Source organism: Chelonia mydas, chromosome 22, assembly GCF_015237465.2.
Source record: "Chelonia mydas isolate rCheMyd1 chromosome 22, rCheMyd1.pri.v2, whole genome shotgun sequence".
In the NCBI taxonomy this organism is placed as follows: Eukaryota; Metazoa; Chordata; order Testudines; family Cheloniidae; genus Chelonia; species Chelonia mydas.
Genome location: NC_051262.2, coordinates 16576137 through 16600807, shown reverse-complemented (window position 1 = coordinate 16600807; position 24671 = coordinate 16576137). Strand labels below are relative to the sequence as shown.

The following is a 24671-nucleotide window of genomic DNA, read 5'->3' as shown; positions in this document are numbered from 1 at the left end:
CTACCTCACATGGGTGTTGAGGGCCAAACCATTAGAATTGCAAGGCACTCAGGGACTATGGTAATATTTCATGTAAATACAATGAATGGAGGATGTATAGGTGGGTGGCTGCCTGGCAGGTGGGTAGAACGTTGTCATGCAGGCTTCCTAATTGTTTGTGCTTCTCCCCTTAAAAGTGGAGGTGTTGCCAACTGTCTATACAAGCCATGGGAACTTTCCTTGGTATATTGGCCAGGGAAGGAAAACACCCACCATTAATTACGCCTAAATCTAGATGCCAAGAGCCTAATCCAAAGCCCACTGGAGTCAATAGGAGTTTGTTTATTGGTTTCTAAGTGTTTTGGATCTGGTCCCAATTCTAATTCAGATGGGGAGAGTATTTATGGTGGGGCAGCTTTATGACTTCTTTCAATGATATCCTTTCCTCCATATGTAATTCTGAAGTGGCTAAATGAGGAGTTGATCCTTGGCTCCTTTCATCCAGTCTCCGCTATTTGCAAACCTGAAGGGCTGAACACTTAGTTTCCCTTGATGTTAACTGTAGCTGCGAGGGCTCAGCTCTTTCCTAAATCCAGCCCCTTAAGTTGGTGCCTAAATATGAAAGTAGGAACCTGACTTGAGGAGTTTTGAAAATCTTAGCGATAACTACTCCCTTTGAAAATCCTCACCAGTAAGGTGTATATTTTCAGTATAATATACATATAATTGTGTTATAGTTATGTAATATAATCTAAATAGAAATATTAACTGACGAATAAAGTATGCCATTGACCTATAATTACTTTGTAACTGTTTCTGTCCATAATAAATATCTATTGCAATTAATAGTCAATTGAAATTTAATTAATGAAGCGATAACATCGGTGGAACAGAACACTGTCACAGGATAATGGTCTCCTGCAGCCACTATACTGTAGCTGTCCCACTAAATCAGAATTAAGTGCAGTATTATGTATTTGGAACACTCAGAATATAAAGTGTCACCATACTCACTGCCTTGCTGCTGGCCCTGTGCCCAACTTGTTAGCAAGGTCCTTTGAGAACACTGGTTTTCTGTAAAAGTACAGAGCAGCTCTGGTAAAATGGGTGCCTGATTGCAGGTGGAGATGAGTGCAGAGCAGACATGCTCTGGATGAACTTCCCTCAGACTACCCACTACCATCTCTGAAACCTGCTACAAATGCAGCTCGAATGGCATGCAGGCATTGGGATGCTGCTGTTGGGATATATGGAGCAGAAGTCCACATTGTGTTGAATAGACAGCATGTGTCTTATCTCTCCCTCCACCCCTTTCTTCCTCTCCCAACCTGCCCTTTGGCTTGGGCAGTCGAATGGGATGGAATAACGGACACGAGTTTCTCCTAGAAGATTTAAGTCAAATTGATGTGCTTTTGAGAAACAAGGAATGCTGCTTTTTTCTTTCAGCAGGACGTTCCAGGAAGTTAATGAGTAAACTGTACTGTCTGTGTAATACTTGGTTTCATTCTATGTTCTGTCCTTTTCTTAGAGTGCAGGCAGTTGCATTAAAGATGACTTGGGGGACACACATGCCAGCTTCCTTTAGTTTTTAAAAAGTCCTGTTTTTTCCTGTCTTGTCAGGTCTATAAGTATTTAATGAGGTGAGATAGCACCAATAAATTTAACACAGCACAAGAACTCTGATATGGGCCACAGACTAATAAACTTCCATCCTTGGGACAGGAAAGTGATCCAGCCTATATTAGATTGTAACTGATTTGATTGCTTTGCTCAGATATTAAAAAGGCTGAACAAGGACTTTTCAGGCACTGCCACAAATCTGTCCTGAGCAGGACAGATTGGAGTGGGTTTGCAAAATGCAAGGTTGTTTCTTAATTGACAATTGAGGTGTGGAAGATGGGTTCCAAATTTCTTTCTCTTAATCGTACAAGGGTAGCCCAGCTTTCAGAGGTCGATATCAATGATTCACATGCCCCTTGTGAGTATAATGGGGTAGGAGGAGCCAAAAGACTATCTTAAAGGCTTTAGAATTACATACATCCACTTCAGACATTCACTAACTGCTCAAACAGCATAGCATGTGAAGCTGACTTCCAACTCCAAATGCCTGGGGGTCTCTAAAGGAGCAGAACTCTCCTGCTGAGCTCATCCAAGAATAACAACTGTTGCATAGAGATGAGATAATTGAGGCTGGGGTTTTCAAAGGAGCCTAAGAGTCTTAGGCACCAACTTGCATTGCAATTTAGAACCCCGACTCCATTAAACTGTCTTGAAAATCTCGCCCTTAATGAATAATTTGACAAATTTTCCTTCTTCCCATTTGCCATGTCTGCAAGCTGCTTGCTATTTTTCTCCGAACTGTTACCTGGAATCATATGAGCTGTCTTTCATGAACCTTGTTCACCGACTGTCTTGCCATGCTTCATCTTTAGGGTCCTACCAAATTCAAGGTCCATTTTTGGTCAATTTCACAGCCGCAGGATTTAAAAAATTGTAAATGTCACGATTTCAGGTATTTAAATCTGACATTTCAGTGTTGTAATTGTAGGGGTCTTGACCCAAAAAGGAGTTGGGGGGCGGGGGTCTCAAGGCTATTGTGGGGAGGGGCAGGTGTGTTACTGCTACCCTTACTTCTGCACCGCTGCTAGTGGCTGCGGTGTTGCCCTCCGTCCTGGAGAGCGGCGGCTGCTGGCTCGGAGTCCGGCTCTGAAGGCAGAGCCACCCCAGCAGCAGCACAGAAGTGCGGGTGGCCCGGTTTGGTAAGGGTGCCCGGCCAACAGCTGCCACTTTCCACCCGCCAAGCTGACATAATCGGCCACGAAGGTTCCATCGTCTGTCCCACAGCTCAATGAGAAAACCATGTTTCTGTCATGAACGCTCCCAAGTGAATTTTAACTTTCTGCAAACTTAAAATTCACTTTCAGTGTAATTCCCTGGTATGAATATTCATGGCTGAAGGAAATTCATACCTAAGTTTGAAGGAAGGGTTGTGCAAGTCTGTTTGCAGTATGTCTACTACTAATCACTTCTATAGCCTCCAGTCCACCCAGGAGAGGCGTAGTAATGGCAGAATTAACCCTTTCATGCTGTTATACACAACAGTAATCACAAGTTCACAAGGGTCCACTATCCTTCTCTCCTGAAGGAGAGGCAGAGAGAACTATACCCATTTGTTTCTTGCAGAAAGCTATCAGCTAGCTGTATCTAACCAAGCCCGTGGGTGACATTTACTCTGATCTCTTATAAATCTGTCTTGGGCTCTTCTCAAGCTATAGATTTCCAAAGCCCACCAGTGCTAAAATCACCATGTTTTGTGGATGTTTTAGCCAGACACATGTAATTATCCCCAATGTGGGGAAGAGAAAACCACATAAAAATCTACCATTGTGGAAATATGTGGATGATTCAGAGGGCCAGGGTCCCTGCTTCCTACAGTCCAGATCTCCATCATAAACCTGGGGGACTCTAAGCACACTTTCTGTTTATCTGATTTTGCTCTGTTCGCTGTGCTAAAGGAAATAGCGAGGGTAGTTTATTACAGCTTTCTGTTCAGCTCTGTTGCAGTATAGTAGAAATAATGCAGTCATGTCTTACTACATATGGTTTCTGAGGCTGACAAGCAGAACAACCTTTCGCTTTGTTTTATGGTGTTGAACACCGGGGAATTCCTGGTGGTCTTCCTATCAAGATCCCTACATACTCCTGTGTAGCCCTCTGCCCCCAAAAAGGACCTAGGCATTGTTGTGGCTTCTTTATGATGATGGTATGACTAGGGAGAAAACACCAAGCTTGGAAAACAGTATTCATAACCTAATTTTTTGTATGTGTGGGTGTGTATACATGAACCAGTTACATAGACATCTACACACATGGGCCTCAATACAGGAGTAACTGAAAATTCTGTGGCCTGTTATACAGTAGGTCAGATGAGATGATCTAATGCTTCTTTCTGACCCCTTGATCTATGAATTTGTGTGTTGACATGTATGTAATAAAAATGAGGTATGGGTATTCTAGCTCGATGATCCAAAAACCCTATTGAAGGCTGTAGGTTTGGGCTATTACCGTGAAACATTATGCATGATCGTGTGCCTTTTTGGTCTCTAATGCAGTCTGCACTGAGCCATCCAGGGAAGATGCTCACCCAGGGACTCTGGTTGTACCAAGTGTGTTTTTTTCATGAGGTGGAGAGACTAAGAAGGGAAATGAGAACCTTACGGTACTGCAGAACAGGGCTGAGCTGGGAAGTGGGATGCTGGGTCATTCCTGGAGGACCGGGCAGGGCTGGGCTGGGCACTGTGGCACAGGAGGAAATAATAAAACTCTCTCCTCTATATTCTTTTAGTTTTCTTTAACATTGGAATAATAAAGCCCCCATGCATGGGCTGTGAATGCACTTTCAGTTATCTTACGGCTACCAGCCTCCATACGTGGTCCAGTCTGCTTACCACTTTCTACCAAGCAGCAGTTTGTAATCTAATGCTAGCACCCCTGTATGTTGGCCTATATCTCCATCTCCTGACCTCTCAGGGCAAGCTACAGGGCCTTATTTTCATGAAAGTCAACAGTTCTAGGCTATTTCAGACCAGGGTAAAGGAGCTTCCTCCCATCCACCCCCCATCCAATCTTTTCCTTGCCACCTCTTTTTCAAATGAAACTTGCAAATTCTCAGTATTGCCCTGAACTTTTGCTCCTGCTGTGGATGGACAGGAAACTTCAGAGCTCCATTCTGATGCACTTTGAGCTCTGGCAGGTCCTCCCATTTGTTTTGTCAGGCTTGCCGTTCAGACCCCTGGCCTGGCAGCAGTAGCCAGACTTAAACTGCACAACCGTGGCCTGAAAACACAGCTACTGGAGCCTGATTATCACCAAATAAGATCTCTGCCTTGCTGCAGACACTAGACTGATTAACCAATATCCACAGCTGGATGAGAACTCCCTGCACATGCCACACAGTCTCCGTGCTTCAAAGGAGTGGTACGTTTGAGGTGGTGACATTTCACTGTGCATGTGGTGAGCAGACCAGATAAGACCTGCTGCATCATTATTAGTTACACTGCTTCACACACACGATTTGTCGACTCCTGTGTAAACCGGAGGGGGTGAAACAAAAGCAGAAACCCACTGTTGCAAAACATGGCATCTGAAACACTTTGCGTGATGATGCAACCTTGTTTTAAAGTGCAAAGGAAAATGGAGAGGGGGCAGCTATGTTCTGTGACAATTCATGGTGCTCGTATAGACAGCTCTGAGCCTACTGACTGAAGATTTGTAGTGCTAACAAAGAATTAGAAGGGATATAAACCCTCATGCTTCAGGGCTGAAACCAATCTCTTAAGGGTCAGGATGAAAATTTTGAGGCCAGATTGTCCCACACCTGCCTTCTGAAGGGTTTTTTTGCACTGTCCTTGGAAGCAGCTGGGGCTAGCCACTGCTGGAGACAGGATATGGGGCTAGATGGAGCAGTCCACTCTTGCTGTTCCTATCTTGTGTGTTGGTGATATTGAATCTGGTGGACATGGTGCTGTCAAAAGCTCTGTGGTCTAATGAGCAGAGACTGGGAGATGAGACCCCTGGATTCTACTCTTGTTGATTACTGATCGTGTGTTACTTTTTGGACAAATTGCCCAGTCTGGACAAATTTTCCAATCTCACTTCAAGTTGAGCACCTAAATGACTGGGCTGACATTGAGTGCTGGGAGTCCAAAACTTCTATTGATTTAAGTGGGATTTGCTCAGTGCCTTGAAAATCAGGCAACTTACCAGGTGAATATGGATTTAGGTGCCTAAAATGAGGCACTCAGGAATGATCTCATCCCGCTTTGCTCGTCTACTAAATGATAACACTGATCTGCCACACAGGGCTGGCATTAGACTTATCTAATGTTTACCCAGCACTGGGAGACTGTACTCTGGATGTATGGCTGTTGTGTGCCAGATGGACCAGACCTAGAGCTGGGACAAAACTATCTGCCAGAATTTTGCTTGCAGGAATAGCTTGGATCAGCATCGCTGGAAAAGGGAAAGTAACCTTACCTCTGGGAATTGAGGAATGATAGAGATCTCAAACAAAGCTATGCTATAAAGGAAACTTTTATATCCACATATCATGGAGGAGGAAATACCTTTGAAAAACACCTGGGATCCACATTTGGTCCCTATCCTGACCAGTGAGGGGCCTGGCAGAGGATAGGCTCCTGTCAACTACAATTTTTGGAAACCTTTTGTAATAACTTCAGACAATCTATCCTCCTGCTGTAGTGGTGTTTTTTCATAAGGGGTAAATGCCAAAAACTAAATGATTTTTAACAACAAGACCTAACCTTGAATATAATGTGCTGCTTATTGCTTATTTTAACCAGCAACTGCCTTCTTCCAAAATATAAACGTTTGAAGCCTAGGAGCTGGAGTTTGAATTAAAAAGGGAACAAATGACTTTTGGTACATACTGTATTGATTAAGTGTCTACATTTGGATTTGCAAAACAATAAGCTCTACGCTGACTTCATGTGGTAGCTTCTTGCATTCTCCTGCAATATGATCTAATGGTAGGAGTAAGGATCTGGATGACAAGCAGACCAAGTTCTAATCCTGTCAGAGATAGTGGCTTGTTGTGTGACCTTGTGGGGAGTCCTCTGACCTCCTGTTTAATGGAGCCCATCTGTAAAATTGGGTTTAAAAGCTGTGCTTTTGCCAAATACCAGATGCTTCATCTGAGTGGAGTTTTCTCAGGAAAACTAACTTACACAGGGAAGAGTTGCTTTACGGGAGCAGAGCTAATCATTTTCAACCAATAGCCTAGAACTTCGGGTGTTTTGACCACATGTCAGTTTGCTGTGGAAAATCATTGAAAACTACTTTTTTCACTTTTGCCAAAACTTTCCACAGGGGGGAGAAAACCCCAGGTCCCAACCAGCGATGAATGCTTTGTGCAAACTGGAGAAGAGTAAAAAATGTACTTGTGAATTTGGATATTAGCAAGCGATACTTTTTCTGTCACTGTCTAAATGCTCTTCTTACAAGAAGGCAGCAAGGAAGAAAAATATTCACATTTAACCCAAGGAGAATAAGTCTATAGCTACTTACTCACTCACACAACCCAAAATGCTCCCTTTCATTAAGAACTGAAAAGACTGACGCCAGTCAAGCTGTGCTGATTTGTGCAAGCTGAGGAACTGGCCCTAAATTTCTTACCAGACAAATGAAACCGAGTGAAATACATCAGTGGACTGACAGGTATCTTAAACGTTGAGGAAAGTTTAGCATGTGTGTAAGTAAGCAGCTGACTCAACACCACAGGCAAGCTTCATTTGGACAGAACTGTGTGAGCTTTCTCCTGCACAACTCGGCAAGTGATATGGCAAAACATACACTTTCCAATAAGTTCTTGGAATGTGTTGGGGCAACACTGTTTCAGAAAGTGGAGGGCGTAAGCAGTGGGACAGCCGTTTTAGATTTGATTCTGGCCAACAGGGAGGAATTGGTTGTGAATCTGAAGGTGGAAGCCAATTTGGGTAAAAGTGATCATGAAATTATGTATTTCGTGATGCTGCTGATAGGAAGAAGTGAAAGCAGCATAACGAGAATGATGGACTTGACAAAAGTTGACTTTAACAAACTCAGAACCGGTAGGTTAAATTTTCATACCATGGAACCTTAATAAAGAAGTTCAGGAGATCAGACAGTTCCTCAAGGAGGCAATATTAAAGGCAAAACTGCAAATTCCTTCCTGATGTGAAGGAAAGATAGGAAGAATAGTAAGAGGCCAAAACGGCTCCATCAGAGCTCTTCAATCACTTGAAAATCAAAAAGGAATCCTCCTAAAAGTGGAAGCGTGGACAAATTACAGAGGAGGCCTACAGCAGAAGAGCAAAAGCATGGAGGGACAACATCAGAAAGGCTAAGGCACAAAATGAGTTACACCTAGCCAGGGACATCAAAGGCAATAAGAGGAGGTTCTTTAAATATATTAAGAGCAAGAGAAAGATGAAGGCCCTCTACTTAGTGAGGGAAGGAGAGCTAATAACTGGTGACATCAAGAAGGCTAAAGTGTTGAAAAAACAGGCATTTTTTAACCTTTGTGAAAAAGGTAAATGGTGCCCAGCTACTCCACACAATTAATATTAACAAGGGGGAAGAAATGCAAGCCACAACAGGAAAGAACAAGTTAAAAAAAATATTTAGATGTATTCAAGTTGGCATGGCCTGATGAAATTCATCCTCTGGTCCTTTAAGAACTAGCTGAAGAAATCTCAGAACAGTTAGCAATTATCCTTTGAGAACTGCTGTAGGATGGATGAGATCCCAGAAGCCTGGAGAGGGGCAAACAGAGTACCTATCTTTAAAAAGTAAAACCAAAGAGGATGTTGGACAATTAAACCGGTCAGCCTTGGATACCTGGAAAGATACTGAAACAAATTATTTAACAATTTGCAAGCTCCTAGAGAATAATAGCGTTTTAAGGAATAGCCAGTGAGGATTTGTCAAGAACAAATCATGCCAAAACAACCTAATTTCCTTCTTGGACACAGTTACTGGCCTAGTGGATGGGGCAGGAAGGAGTAGACATGATATACCTTGATTTTTTTTTTTTTTTTTTGGACACATTCCCACACAACATTCTCATAAGCAAACTAGGGAAATCTAATCTGAGTGAAATTAGAGTGAGGTGGATACACAACTGCTTGAAAGACTCCTATTCAAAAAGTAGACATGAATGGTTTGCTGACGAACTGGGAGGGTGTATCAAGTCCAGTCCCACAAGGGTCAGTCCTGGCTATAGTACTAGTCAATATTTTTGTTAGCAACTTGGATAATGGAGTAAAGAGGATAATCACAAAATGTGTGGATGACGCCAAGAGGGGAGGGTTGCAAGCATGTGGGTGACAAGATTAGAATTAAAAACGTTGACATATTGAAGTATTTTTGGTCTGATATCAAGATGAAATTCAATAAAGACAAGTGCAGAGAACTTCACTTAGGAAGAAATAATCAAATGTACAGCTACAAAATGGGGAATAACTAGCTAGATGGTGGTGATGCTGAAAAGGATTTGGGGGTTATAGTGGCTCACCGATTGAATCTGAGTAAACAATGGGATGCAGTTGCAAAAAAGGCTAGTGTCATTTCAGGGTATATTTACAGGAATGTTGTGTGTTAGACACAGGAGGTAACTTGTCCCACTCTACTCAGCTCTGGTGAGACCTTCAGCTGGAGGATAGTTTCCAATTCTGGCTGCACCACTTCAGGAAAGATGTGGACAAATTAGAGAGTCTGAGGAGAGAAACAAAAGCGATAAAAGGTTTAGAAAACCTGACCTATGAGGAAAGGTTAAAAGGGGCGTAATTAGCCTTGAGAAAAGAAGACTGAGTTATCTGATAAACCTTCAAATATGTTAAGGGCTGCTATAAAGAGGAGTGTGATCAATTGTTCTCTGTAACCACTAAAGGCAGGACAAGAAGTAATGGGCTTAATCTGCAGCCAGGGAGATTTAGGTTGGATGTTAAGAAATAAGGGTAGGTAAGCTCTACAAGAGGCTTTCAAGGCAGGTTGTGGAATCCCCGTCACTGGAGGCTTTTAAGAACAGGCTGGATAAACACCTGTCAGGGATGGTCCAGATTTACTTGGGCCTGCCTCAGAGCAGGGGGCTGCACTTGATTTTTTTTCAAGGTCCCTTCCAGCCCTACGTTTCTATGATTCTATGAAATCTCTTAAGACAGGTTTGTGGCACTGCTTCTATTTTAGCACATTGGGCCCCCATTGGAAGCACTGCAGTGCACCTCATTCCTGATCTCTTGGGCTTCCCTGCTATTCCATTCGTCGCCCCTTTTAACAGAGTGGCAGTCAAATGCGCACACACATCTCCCACAGAACATGTCAAGGGACATGTCCTTATAAAAAAAAATACTGTAGCAACATGGTTGTAGTAATCCTTGCTATAGTAGCACAAACTCAAACACAAGGAGCCCATCTCATTAGGGGTTGCAACATTGAGGGTGGAGGGGTGAGAGGGAACCTTTCCTTTCAGTGGCCTCTGAACCCCAACTGTGCAGGGTGACCCCTTCACCCCTCTGGGGTCACTGGGACCCATGCAGTGCCTTCATGTGGCCTTAGGGACCAGTGAAACTCCTGGAAGGAGCCAGCCCCAGTGGTCCAGAGAAACTGAAGTCAGTGGGGACCCTTGGGCACTGAAAATGTTATGACTCTTGTTACAACTTTGACTCTGGACTGGTTGGCTGTTGGCTCCATCTTCTCCCTCACAACTTCTTCGCCTTATCTGCTCCCCTCCATGCTTCCCTCCCTCTAATCCCCTCCTAACAACTGCCCTCAAAGAATTAAAAATAAATTCCATGAAGTTGGCAAACCCATAATGCTCTGCACTGTGTCCCTTTTCCCTTCTCTTTGTCTTCCTGCTCTATTTCGTTTGTAAGCTTTTGGGGGGAGCAGCAGTGTTGCAACTGTACTGTTTTTGAGTCCCTCAATATTTGGTGGTGATGAAGCCTCTGATCTTGGTGTTGTGAACCCATAAAACTCCAGTTTTGCTGGGAGTTGTGGGGGATGGATGTTTCCAGCCCTTCACAATTGTGGAAACAAGGTAGAAAGTATGACCTGAGTTAAGGCTCAAAATATAAATAACCCAAAATGTGTAGGTTTTGTTTTAAACTATGATTTTAAGCTAATCTTGGGGTTTTTAGGTGGGGGCGGGGAGAGCCTGAATCTCTCTGAATTCTTGGGGCTGGAAATACTGGCACAGGGAATATCTCTCACTCTGTGCAATGCCTAGCTCAAAGAGACTTCCAGTTGAAATCAATGGAAGTTACACCTAAATACCATGAAAAATCTGGCCCCTAGGCATTAGCGTACTGTAAGGCATAGTGTATTGGATCACAGCTATGGAATAATGTAGCCTTTTAAAATAAGGGCTACTGGCTGCTTTCAGCAGAGGTCTTACCTTTATGGAAACTTGGCAAAGGGCACTCATTCCCCTTCCACCTGCTTCCCTGTGTCCATTTTGCTTTGCGGTCCCTGTGTTTTCTCTGCTGTTACTATATCCCTTATCTCTACCCCGCCTCCGGGTAGGCTGGTAAATTTCACATTGTAAACTGCTATTGATTTCCCTACTAATGCACCTTGCTACATTACAGAACGCAGACCAAACAGAACCCAATCAGCCACTTAAACACAAATACCGCCTTCCCATTAGGCTGGGATGATCATGCAGCTATAACTTGAACAGGTTCCCAGTGATCCATGGTGCTCAGCTAAAATGAAGGTAATGCTGCAAATATTCACCAGAGAGACGCTCGAGAGCTTTTTCCTTCCATCAAAAAGACCATTTTGTTTGTTCCTTGTTACCTGCAAATGAGAAGGGGCGGGGGGGGGGGGGGGGGGAAATGCTGCATTCACCACTGCTTGTAGCATTATTCCAGCTACACTGATTCGCAGCTCCCTTTCCCCTAGCTAAGAAGGAATCATGAGGTTTGTGCTCTATTATATTTGGCCCAGAAAACACATTTTCCCCACCTCGCTCAGTAAAATGCTTCCTGAGATTTATTTGTGACCCTGTAAATACAGAGTGAATAGCTTTCATTTAATTTACTGGGCTACTGTATGAAATACCTACAAACCAGGCATTCCGTCCAGCTCTACTGAACTGAGCAGGGTCTGTGTGTGGAGGATGGAGGGGACAGATTTTTCTAAATATTTTTCCTCCTGAAGAAATTGTCCCCACTTGTTGTCTTTAACCAGCTCCACCAAAGGACATCAGCCTGCAAAACCAGCTTGTTTTACTTTAAGCACCAGCTATGTATGTGGTGCTCAGCAAGGCAAAATGCAGTCTCTAAACCTAAGAACTGCAGTTTGAGGCCTGGGTCCTGTAGTGTGCACCACACAAGTGTTGAGGTCAGGTTGCCTGGAGCTTGCTGCAAGGTCAACCAGGGCATAAAAGGCAAACACAGAGAAGGAGACCCCCTGGGACCCAGAGGAAGGTGTTAACTCAGTATTCTTTTTTCTTTCTCTTTCTCTCCTTGTATGGGATGCTGGTTTGTAGAAGGCAGACTGCCACAGCTTGGTGTTCACAGGCATTTGCATAAGCAGTGGGGGAAGTAGTCTGGCATACAGAGAGGTAGCACAGGAGAGGGGAAGGGACATCAAGCCTGGCCTTGGTGAACCAACAGGGAGAGGGAGGATGTGAGATCTTAGATGAAAGCTGGTGTGGAGGTGGGAAATCTTAAAGCCCTCTATGTATGTTTGTTTTTGACAGCAACTCTGTGTCCCTCTGGTGGCTGGTCCACATAAATAACAGCCCCCTGCTGTTAGGAGTTACTCCTTTAGCTTTGGTGATGGAAGGTCCCAGGTTCAAATCCTCACTGACCAATCGTAGCATCATTACACACACAATGGAGATGCTTTGAAAATTCAGCTGTGTGGCTCCTGCTGCATCTCGCCCAACGTGACAGTGTGCAATAGATTGCAAAATCCAAGGCAATGCACTGGCATGACCGTGACAATGGGAGTTTTGTCCTCATTAGTTTTCAGAAATAAAGGGTTTCTACTCTTCAACCTCAACTGCATGTCAGTAGGAACAGGCTTCAGCAAAACCCCAACCACTTGGTAACGAGTGGTGTCTCCATAATCTGAGGAACAAAGGAACCCTGCTCCCCCACTTCCTATCTCCCCACCCCAATCCCTTAGTAAATTACATTGGTTCTGGGTTCTGCAAGCTTTATTTGTGCATTGATAGAGCCATTGGGGGGTGGGTTATAAATCATTAGAGCTAGTTGACATCTGTTTTCTATTTCCTTTTTGCTCACACTTTTTTCCCCTCAGAGGGCACCAGAACATAGAGAAACGCTGCATATATTGTTTTCCTCTGATGGAAGCAACTTCTAGATTAATTTTGTTTTCTCTTTAATTGGAAGCATTTACAAATCCTGAAGCAGTTGCCCATTTAAATGCTGACTTTAGATTACATCTTCATGATCACTGCATGTGTGGCAGAGGAGGCGGGAGGGGTATATGCTGCAGTAAACTCAACTATTTCTTCTCTGCCTACCCGCTCCTTTGTTCTAAGTTAAACTAGGCCCAATGTGAATATTAAGATGGGGAAGATGGAAATCTACTACATTCCAGTGTCACTGTTAGTCCGTGATTTTAGTGTCTAGCAGAGGTATGTATTTAAGCTATGAATTTAGGGCTTATTACAATATGTAACCCACTAACCCGCTCTTTGTCCTATGACTGCAGAGGTGTTAACAGGCCGCTCTATTTTGAATGGTCCCTTAGCTACTTATGCTAAACAATCTGTTCCACCTTGCAGTTAGTTGTGATGCTTGGAGTACCTTTCCCAGACCAGAGGGCGAGCTCTGCGTAGCTCAAAAGCTTGCGTCTCTCACCAACAGAAGTTAATCCAATAAAATATTACTTCACCCAGCTTGTCCTTTGGTACATTGAGTTTTCAGGGGAGAAACAAAGGCACTTTCCATTTGCTCCAAGCTCCTGGTTGCAAGTGGCTGGTGCCTGAGGAGCCGTCACTGAATCATCAGAGAAGACTGACAGCCTCCCTCCGAATGAGGAAACTGATTAGTTTTTTCTATTGGGTGCAAGTAGGCCACCATTTTTCCTAATTAGTCATGATGTCTTGCCCATCACAGGAGTAAATAGCAAGCGTCCCCTAAGGACATGAGATGAGAAGCACTATTTATCGCTGTTCTCGGAGGAAGCCGACAACATGACGGGTGACATATCGGGAGTAATTAAGAAAAATAAGGGCTTAAGTGCTGTATGGCACCAACAGCAGGAGGGTGCTGCCAGTTCCTCACAGGCTTGTTGTGAACCCGACAGCCTCAAGTATTTTTTTCCTAGGAACCCACATATAATTTGTTCTGTAGTGCTTGTATAATGACTTTCATGTGAGGGTCTTGGAGCCTAGCTGACCTAGATAAAACCTAATGCCCCCAGCTGGTAGAGTAACTGCTGTTTATTATTCCCATTTCTCAGCTGCTTAAGTGAAGCAAAGTGACTTGCTCAGGGTGTCAGACAGATGGAGCTGGAACCCAGAAGTCCCGACTCCTAGCTCCTTGCTCAGACTATTACACAGCACTACCTAACTTACATTAGGTAACTTCAGGTCAAGGTAGATTTGCATATGCCCTGTGTTTCCCGGGGCATCCTCTTCAGAGCCAAACCAAGGTTTCTTCTTTCTTGTACTGGTCCTTCGCTTTATCTGCCACATAGGAGTTCTTCACCTAGTATCATGGGTTTGCTGGACATGTCTAAGCTCTACGGGAGATCTGAACATTTCTCTAATAGGGTAGAGGAGAGATGAGGGAACCCAAACTGGTTCCAAGTGAAGGATCGCTATGGGTATAGCCATCCTGTGGGAGTGTGCGATGGGGCTGTGGTGGTGGCAGGACTGGGTGGCAGGGGGTTGTCGTGTGTTTAACACAACATCTGGGCCTTCTCTCTGTTTGGCCTGTGGTCAATAAGCTGGCGTTTCTCTCCTATTGCTTCATAGGAAAGTTGTGGAGGCCCAAAGAAATTTTAAACTAAAAATTATTTTTTTTTCTCTGAAACCACCACCACCACCATGTTTGTTACTGAGGTGAGAGTTGTGTGGATGCAATACACTTGAGATATTTCATGTCCTCAGACTGCTCGCACTGGTTCTGTAATTCACTTACATACCCAGGAAAGCATGTGCCATTGTAAGGCATGCAGGTCTCGGTTTCTGTCTGGAGAGGCCCAGGTACTTGGGGTCACCATGGGTGCTTTTAGCACAGTCCAACACCTGTGAAGTCCTGGAATGAGACATGGGTCTGGTTATGATGGGCCCCTGAGGCAGAATATTGTTAAAATGGGAGGGAAAAGTAATATTTAGAGAGCTGGAAGCACACAAGTTATTTGAACAAAACATGTAGACATTGCCACAGAAAAGCTGAAGGGCCTGTTTTTACTCAGACCAGTTTTCCACCACTGAGTCTGCTAGCCCCAGTTGAGTTACTCCTGACTTAAACCAGGCTAAGTCAGAAGGCCCAGTCACTTTCTATTTAAGTAACACAAATGTGGGGAGGTTGTTTGTGCTATTTTCCAGCTTGCTTATCCCCTTCTCCTCTTCCCCTTCCCCCTCCCCCCCCCAAAAAAAAAGCAGTGACCCAGGCAGCAACAAACACCTTGTGGCTTTTACAGTCTGGGAAACTTTTTTAGCAAATCACTGACTTGAGGCAGGGGGCTGGGCCGGGGATCCTGATGGATTTGCTTTCTGAAAAGACTGGAGCTACCTATGCCACTTAAGAGCTTGTCCGTTCTTTTTCGTGCTTTTGATGAGAAGGCTGAGGTACATTAAGGAAAGCATCTGGAAAGATGGTGCCTCTTAGCCTCCATTCTAAAATGACTGGGGAATGGGCATGCCATGGAGGCTTCAAAGGATGTTCCATTACAAATTTAGCTCTTCTCCAGGGGGCTCCTTGGGTCCAGTTAATCTCATTCCACCATCCCCACCTTCACCCTGGACTTGTGTTTGGAATGAAGTTTACACTGTAGCATGGCTCCACAAGGGAAGACCCATTTGCTTCTGAAGCAGAACTGTTGGAGAGCTCAGTCAGAAACCGTATCTGTGCAGACGATGCGAAAACCTGATTACAGGAAGCATTACTGGGCTTCACTTTAATTCTTCCTCTGTAACCCTAGCTTTGGCTGACAAGTATAATAGATCTCTGGGATACATCTTGTACTAAAAGAAAATGTCTAGTCAAAAGTGTTTAAAATCCCTCCACTCTGGAGTTTGCTAATAATGTCATTACTTCACCGGTTACACGTTATTTTTAGGACAGCTATTTCCTCCTACATTAAGCCTCATTAAGATTGTGCTGTAGTGTTTCTAAAGCAGAATAAGTGGAATGTAGCCTTTTTGGTATAGATAAAGAGCATATAAAAAAAAATCCATGTGGCTGTTCCTCATCTTGTCCCCCCTTGGACCAACTGCTACAAACACCCATTAGGACATTTTAGGGGGCTTCTGAAAGTGATCCTTTATTCAGAGGGGAGGGAGGAAAAGCTAATGGCCAGCAACTTCTGACCTGGCAAATGCTGCATTTCATTTATATTTAGTTCACTTACAGCAGTGTCTTCCTTTCGTTTGCTCTCATGCCTCATGTTTCTTCGACTAGCAATACCAAGGCTCTGAAAGAAGAGCTAATAAGTGGTGGGGGGGGGGGGCATATTTCTTCAACTCCAGTGAGGTTGTTTTAATTCAGGAGCCAGGGAAGGGGGATGTGTTGCCTTCGTGTGTGGATCCTGGAACCAGTGCCGCGCAGCACGCCTTAGAGACACAACAGGTGCAGCTCTGGCCACAAAGATGTTGCATGTGACCGTGGAAGTGAAATCAAATGTGAAAGATGAAGAGTGTTGAAAATCACAGGTAGGAATTCATCCTCCAAAATGACTAATCACACGCCGTTAAGGAAGAGAAGGCTAGGAGCCATGAAGGAGGCAGGCAGGTCATGTGGATTAACTTTAAAATATGCAGGGTGGCCAGAATTCCAGCCCAGCAAAGGAGATGAAGAGCACCTGAGTCAGGTCTCTGCCAAAGCTGCAGCTGTTCTTTATTTTCGTCTAGTAGATATGTATAGAGTGCTGTCGTACCTAGCATTCTAGTCTCTGTGCTCCTTGGGGCTTTGGAATATAAAAAGATGGACAAAGTAGACTGTCGGCTTATGGCACTTGTATAAACTGCCACTTTCTAGCATGACCTTGGGAGTTTTCACCTCCTTCCTTCCTTTTTGATTTATGGAATGATTGATCTTCTCTTGACAGTATCTGCAACTCCAATGCCACCAGCAGTCAGTATAAACTGGATGCGTCCTGGAGTTCTCTGCAAATGGGAAGGGAAAACCAGCTGCAGCCTGCAGACTGCCACAGCATTCCAGGCAGTCCACCAGCATGGTCTGGCTGTCTGTGATCCATGAGGTCACAAAGGCATTAATCAAAGTTTGAGCAGTGGTTGTGTCCAAAAAAAGGTGGTTTCATGTAGGATGTCAAGGCCAATGAAAGTGACTTGTTTTGTCTTAAGGAAAGAAGTCCTGGAAGCAGAGCAGAAATGAGCCACAAAATGAAGATGGGGAATGAGGTTGCTATGACCAGCTGTAAACAAGCAGTAGCTGTAAAACAGATGACCGTTGAAATAGGTCCGCTTTTGTTGACTGACACAGCTTTAGCAAAATTACTTAATTTTTCTTGTTCTATCAAAGAAGTAAAGGTTGAGTTCATAGCCTGCCAGGGGCAGTGGGCCCAAAAACTCAAGGGGACTTTACAGTCAGAAGCAGCAGCATGTTAAAGGCACCAAGGAAATTAGGATTGTGGCAATGTTTAGACATCCCAGAAAGAGAACATGAGGTCTGAACCCCAAAGAACAAGCAACTGAATCAATTGTGTACAATAATATTGTACTATAAAACTGTATTAAGGTATCCTATTAAGATAGGTGACATGCTGGTCATGAATATCATTGTCATGTACATATGGGTTGTATGTATAAAGAATTAGGTATGTGTGCTGGAAATAAGGTCTTAAAATGACTTATGCACTGCCTCCAAAACACTAGTCTGCCCTAGACAAAGAATTTACATGTCTGATGGGCTTGATTACAGGTAGAGTAAGTTAAACAAAGCAATCAAGATAACCAGTGACAGAGGAAACAATTTAATAAGCACATGGGGGAGATACTCTGCACCCCCAGGAAGTCTTCCTGACTCTTGGTATAAAAGATAATGGACTTTTGTTTTTTTGCTCCCTCTTATCTTCTCCATCACTCAGGGGACATAGGGAACAGCACCCTCTGAGCCTATAAATGGTGGATCCTCTTGGTCTGAAGGGCAGGAGCTGCTGACCGCTTGCTGAGAGTGAGAAACTGTTTTAGGTAAAGATATATAGTTTCTAGAATCAAGTTTTTAGTCACTAGAAAGCGAGTTTTACTTTGTAACCATTGTCCTGTTTCTGCAACCTCTGCTTAGTATCATTTTAAAACTGTTCTTGGTTTTAGTAAAACTAAGAATAAGTTTTTCACCATCTCAGTGTTTGTTTCCTCTTTGTCAATGTCACCTGTAAAGGTTGTTTTGGCCCACTCTTTCCTGAACATTCTACACGTACAAACACACAAACCTTTTCTTTTGCCTTCCCTTCTCTCTCTTCTGAAGCACCCTAGAAGAATTTTCTCGCATGATTTTCACACATCCCCCATTATTCGGATTTGTATCCTGATTTAGCTAATGGGATAAACTACACTAGTATACAACATCCACTTCACCTATGAATAGTCAAGTTATAATATAGATATAAAGTAGGAAAGTCCTCCTGTCTTTTGTGATTCTAAGTGAGTTAGATTCCCAAATTCTCTAGGCAGATGAACCAAGATAAGACCTTGACCTTAGAAGCCAATGGCAACTAACCAGTACAGCTTGAATAGCAAATACTGAATAATTGCAAAGAAATAGCCAAACCATTGATTTTTTTAATCATGCGCAACTCCTTGAGTGCTTCTCAATAATGAGGAAATTGCAACCTGCTCAGGTATTGCAGGAAATGACTAAACGTCAAATTATTTGTTGTGAAATATTAATTTAACTCTACACACAAGAATATAAGAACATCCCCCCCCCCCGGCCCCCCGTAAAGATCCAGGATTACAGGCGCATTTGGAGCTGAAAACCACTCCCTGTGCAATGGAAGATTGGTTTTGGTGGGGCAGAATAGCCATGTATGTAAGCTGAAGAATCAATAGCTTTATCTAAAGGGAATCAATGGATAATTGCTACATTTTTAATGTTGTTCAATTTCCATTTTTCTGCCCATGGATTAAGGTGAGAAAATTGTGATTGGGGGGGGTCTTCCTTAATGTAATGTTCAGACCCTCTAGAAAGGGAATGAGGGGTTGTTAGTCATTCTATATAAATTCAGTATAAAGCATGGTAATATCTTTGTGCTTGGAGAGGTTGAGCCACGTGAAGCAGTACATGTATTAGACCTGTTCCAGGTCTTCACTGTATGTTCGAAGGTATAGCAGCATGACTACTGGTGGGAGAGTTTTCAATCAGCCCTTACTGGGCTGAGCAGGAGGAAGGGAAAACGTCGTTGTGCTTTCATAGGGAAGAGGAACTGCAGGGGGAGCAGAAGTTCCCAATCAACATTCATACCTTTCAAGATTCATTTACCTTCATCTCGGAGAGTGCAAAATTCTGGCACATATAGCCATCTGTCCGCTTCAGCATGGAGAACAGAATGGAAAGCACAACCTAATGGTACCTTAAAGTGTGGTCTCCTGATAAAGGCATCCTAGAAAGCTGTGGGTATTTGCACATTTCAGTTAGGGTAGGTGTTTGTAGCTGTATTTGTTTTTTATCTGCTGTCTGGGATGTCATAATGGAGGATACTGTTAAAGCACCATTAGCGTTGTGCTGACTCCTGCTTTGTTTTGAAAGAGCAAAGTACATCAGCGAAGAGATTTAAAGAAATAAAGCCTATTTGTCACCACTTTGCTATGAACTTTATAATAGATGCCCCCTTCGCTCATGCTGTCTGAGCTAAGGTCATGCAGCATGGTACATCTGAATTCCCCTGCATTTGTACTTAGTGACACTTACAGGAGTGTCCCTAAATTGCTGGCTTTGTCCTTGTCAGCCAGCCACGTTCACGGACATTCTTAACCCTGCAAAGTCATCTTTTTTTCCCTTATACTTCCTGAGGTTGTGGCAAAAAGTTTTCAATCAATATTCACACTGCAAGTTTCTACTTGCATTCATCTTTGTGCAGGGCTACTTAGTTTAAATCTTAGTTTACCAAAAAATCCACAAAACCTCCTCGGGTTACTGCATGGATGCTAATCATGTGGTGATCCTTGTTCTCCCCTCCCCAGTCCTTCCTACTGTTATACCCATGATTGCATCTTGTTTCAGACTTCAAGCCCTTTGGGGCAGGACTGTTTGTGCTCCTGGATCTACACAGCACTTAATGCAATGGATCCCTGATCCCGAATGGGTCCTCAGAGTGCTCCCAGACTACAATTAGTAATTCTTTCCAATTCTGAGTTCTAGTATTTCCAAGCAGTCTCCTTTTCCCTACCCTAACCTGGATAGTCAAGATGTATAATAATATAACTGTCATTTTAATATAACTATTAACATCATTTATAATGTTCTAATTAATGATAGAACCAGGAGTGGCATTGGGCATGTGCTATACAATCAACAGCAGATGGCTTAAAACTTTCTGGCAGTTGACACAAATGGGCACGTCTGTCTGAGCAGGTTACTGATGGGAAAGGGCCTTGGAATTCCCAGTTTCCTTGGTAGATAGGGTGGCACAGTTGGACTGTGGGTATATCAGATTATATTAGAAATTGCTTTAGATCTTGACACTCTTTTTGCTTTTAGTCTTCCAACGGGAATGTTGACATGGAGTGCTCATAGAGGAGTCCTAGCTGCAAATGCAGTCCCTTCCACACTGGCAAGAGGGGTGGGGGTTCACTTTTTGGGGTTCCAAGTTGGGCTCATGACGGGTGGGGTGTTCAGAGCATAAGGGAAAAGTCGCCACGGTTCAGCGCACGTCGGATAGTGCTGGAAGCACGCTAGGGCAAACTCACATTCTGCATTTCAGAGCACTAAGTCACTGTGATCAATGCCAGACTCGACCGCAGGCATGGGGTGGATGATCTTGGGCTGTTTGTGGTGCCCTCATGCTCACAACGGCCCTTTCGGTGGAAACGGGAAACCTTTCATGTAATATAGATTGTGCAGAAGGAGTGCGGCGTATAATTTGCAATGACCCGTCTCTCTGGTTGGCATTTAAAGGTCACATTATGAACATGACACTCTGAGTTGGTCAATTTAGAAGAGCCCAAACTTTGTGTAGAACGGAAAAGCGGGGGAAGGGAAGCTAAAATAAAACTGACAGCTGTCATTGTTTAAAGCTAACAAGGAGCCATTGAAAAGCTCCATTGTACTGCCAGTAGCCAGATCAAGGGAGCCCTGTGGCAGAGCCATGGTCAATGCAAGTATCTGGCAGAGGAAGTGGCTGTTTTGCTAATGTAGCTGGAGGGAATTGGTGGGGGCAGAGGTGGGAGTTCTCAATGGCAAGATAGAGCAATAGAAGAAGAATGGGCTTCCTCTTTGAAGGGGGGATGCTCAAGCCTTTATTTAAGGGCATGGACTGAGGGAACAATGTGACTAGCTGATGGGACTGTAACAGGACAGAGCTTTGCATGTGCTCATTAGCCCACAAAAGCACCCTTTGCTGAATCGTAATGACCTGCTGTATTAGGTCGTGTGACGGGGCTATAAATATAGATATGTACACATCAGAGCAGTCATCCTGCATTGTACCTCCCAGGGCTACAGGAAGCCAGGACGGCACTCCCAGTTGTGTATTATGAACACAAGCAAAACATGCTTACCAGTAAGCATTCTCTAAAGCACTCTGGAGTCTAGCATAAGGATGATGACTGAGATGGGACCTTGGATGGGTGTAAGGTAGGGAAAAATGAAAGCTTCTGTATGGCTGTGAAGGCCGCATCCCTTGAGGGATTTCAATAAATGTGCATCTTGCCATCGAATGATGGGAAGAAAATGGATTAAATGTTTACTGAATGTACATCACAAGGTTCAATATCAATAGCTTAGGTACTTTGAAGGCAGGAAAGTAAAGTTCCCACCAAATGCACTTCAGTCTGAAGGGGCATCTCCCCACAACTGGAATTGGATCATTACCAGGGGAAGATCCAAGGCTGAGAGAAATGATTTGCCTTAATGAGCTCAGCCAACCGTCAGCTGTTTTGCAAGCATTAGCAAATAATAAGGAGAAATAGCTGCATTTGCTCTGTGAATGCCGAGCTAATGCAGTTATCTGTCACGTAACAAGGGGAGTATTGGCATATTGTTATATTTCAAACACAGTTAATCAATGTTCCAAAAAACAAATGTACCCGGAGGCGCTCTAGTAGCATCGCAACTCTCAAATCTTGTGTTGTGAGGGGCAGCAGTGGAGTGAAGACAGCTGCTGTGTGCTTGCCAGTTAATGAATGGATTATAGAACAGATAGGAGGGACAGGCAGACTGGTTTTGGGGATAAACAAGAACCCACTCCTCTTCCTGAGCTCTCACCCATGTACAGAATGTGTTTGAAAAGTCAGGCTTTGAGTTGTGCCTTGTTCCTCCCTCTTTTGTTTTCTTTTGCATTCAGAACTGGAAGCGCCCAGTTACCCTGCAAGAGGCTGTTCTTGTGCTATGCTAAGAGGTGACCAGAAGTGGGTGGAAAGCTAACGAGAACATGTTCTGAGATTTGGACCAATTGTTGCAGTTTTAAGTGGTCTGTCTGAGCCCCTAGGCCCACCTGAGTTTTACCCATCATTAGCAAGTATCTTGAGTAATCTATCCCCTCAGCTTGTGGATTTGTAAATCCTAGTTAAAAAACAGTCTTTCACTCCCGCTTCAGAATGTGAGTATGAGCAGAGAATATCTCCTTTTCCCATGGGCTTTGTAACTGGACGTCAAACAGTTAACAATGCTATATGGGTCAACAAACAGCTCTCCACCAGAGGTCATGGTCCCTGTGCTGGAAACAAGCAGAGCAATTTTTGGCAAGAGGGGCTAGCAGGGAGGAGGAGGAGGATGGTCCAGTGATTATAGCCCTAGCCTGTGACTCAACAGCCCAGCTTCAGTTCCTTGCTCTTCTGCAGACTTATCATTTGATCTTGGGCAAGTCACATAATCTCGATCTCAGTTCCCCATCCATAAAATGGGGATAATAGCCTTGCCCTGCCTCATAGGGGTGCTATGAGGACAAATACATTGAAGGCTGTGAAGTGCTCAGGCAGTACTGAAATGGGGACCATATAAGTATCCTAGGTAGATAACACTGACTATTATATCAACCTGCTCATATAGGCTCTTCTATAGTTAAGTATTATGCTCGGTTCTGGGCACTTCAGTGGAAAGGAAACTGGAGGGAATTTGGACACACGATTAAAATTCAGGGGGCAGGAGGGATTCTGTTTTGAGGGCAGTAACTGAAATAAATAAAAATAGCTTTGCACAGTGAAGAGGAGAACAGCTGGGTTGCAGTATATCAATGTGCAGGTCTGTATTCAAAGGAGGGAGATGACCATTTTAGGGGGCTAAGAGTAATGGAACACAATAAGAGAATACTTTTATATTGAATTGCGGGGGCAGGGGGAAACCTTCCTAATGGTAGGAAGTGGCAACACTCCTGTCAATTGAGACACACAACTAGACTGGCCCAATCACCAAGAAATATACAGTAAGGAACAATTCTGCATTGGCTCAGGGGCTGGACCAAATGACCTAATGGATCTCTTCTACCTCTAACATCTAGGATTTTATTTGAGCACTACTGGGATTTGGGTGTGCAAAACAAAAGCCGGGAAGGCTTAGATTATAGAAGTGATGGATCTAAAGAAAAATAAGAGGTTTGGCAGGTTGAAATTCACTGCAAAGTCTGGCCCAGAGGTCACCATGTTTCTCCTTTTATCTTTTTTTTTTCCTCTTGTGCAGAGAAAAGCAGCTGGCCAGCTTGACAAGTGGAAACTGTAGTTTTGTCATTAATGTGCAACGCTGAAACAATGATGTATGGCTGGCGATAGATCATGTTGGGTTTCCGGAGAGCAGGGAAGACTAAAGCATGTGCCTAATCCATGATGCATGAACACATTGATCTTCCTGGCTCTGAAAATACAGGGTAATGAACCCCCGCTAACACATCATTTTTATGCCACTGCACCTCACTAATATCTAATTTCACCTTCCACAGAGATAAAATATAATTGTATGGGAGTTCCTGCTTTGTTCTTTGATGCCAGAATAGCTGTTTTGCTCTGCAGCTATTGGTGTGTTGAGACTGAAACGTACAAAACCAATTATTAGGATCAGATGCATATTTAAAGTACTGCATATAAGTGTGTATATAGAGAGCTTGTATGTGAGGTACATAACTGTGATCTATGCACATATCGTAACTGAAACAGCTGAAAGATGAAATAAAATTGTAAAGATGCTCAAAGCAGGTGTCCAGACTCTCTGGGATTTCTTCCATCCAATTGGCACTCAGGAAATAACAATTGGGGATGGAGATTACCCTGTAAATGTTGCTGTTTGCAGCATTCCATCTGGTGATTTGGAAAAAAGTCATTGGAAAAAATAAGTCCACATCCCTTCCTAAAATCTGCCTGCTACAGCTTACACACAGCTAAGCAACAGTCAGACCATGCATCTCCGATGCAACCATTTCCCACAATGTTTGTTCTTAACATTATTTTTCATTTAAAAAAATTTAAGTACAAAGCACTTTCTGTGATGCTTTCTGCTCTATTGCTGTGAAGGAGCAGAGTATTTGCAAATGCTTATGGACGAATGTCTCACTTTGTATGTGGTTTTTCTGCTTTTTCTTGCCTCTGGGTCCACAACATCCCTCTGGGCATGTTTTGAATAGGAATAACTTCAAATATCACTTGTGAAAATCACGTGAAGATCTGAGTGCCTTATAGGGTGGATAAGAATTTTGTCTCATATGTAAAAATGGAGAGGCTGAGTGACTTGCTCTATATCGTACAGCAAGCCTGGAGCAGAGCCTAGGTCTCCTGACACTCATTCCCACCAAGGAACCAGCAGACCCACTGCCACCCAATTCAC

The 24671-nt window shown here is 43.6% G+C and overlaps 1 long non-coding RNA gene across 1 annotated transcript in view; it reads left to right on the top strand.

Annotated features, from left to right (window-relative positions):
* The window catches only part of LOC122463529, a 56766-nt gene extending 32725 nt beyond the window's left edge, over positions 1 to 24041 (top strand). Inside the window, exons 2-4 of the long non-coding RNA XR_006286975.1 lie at positions 16233 to 16396; positions 17791 to 17893; positions 23538 to 24041. This is a non-coding gene — a long non-coding RNA (uncharacterized LOC122463529). The remainder of the gene's footprint in view (positions 1 to 16232; positions 16397 to 17790; positions 17894 to 23537) is intronic.
* Positions 24042 to 24671: the final 630 nt, after the last annotated feature.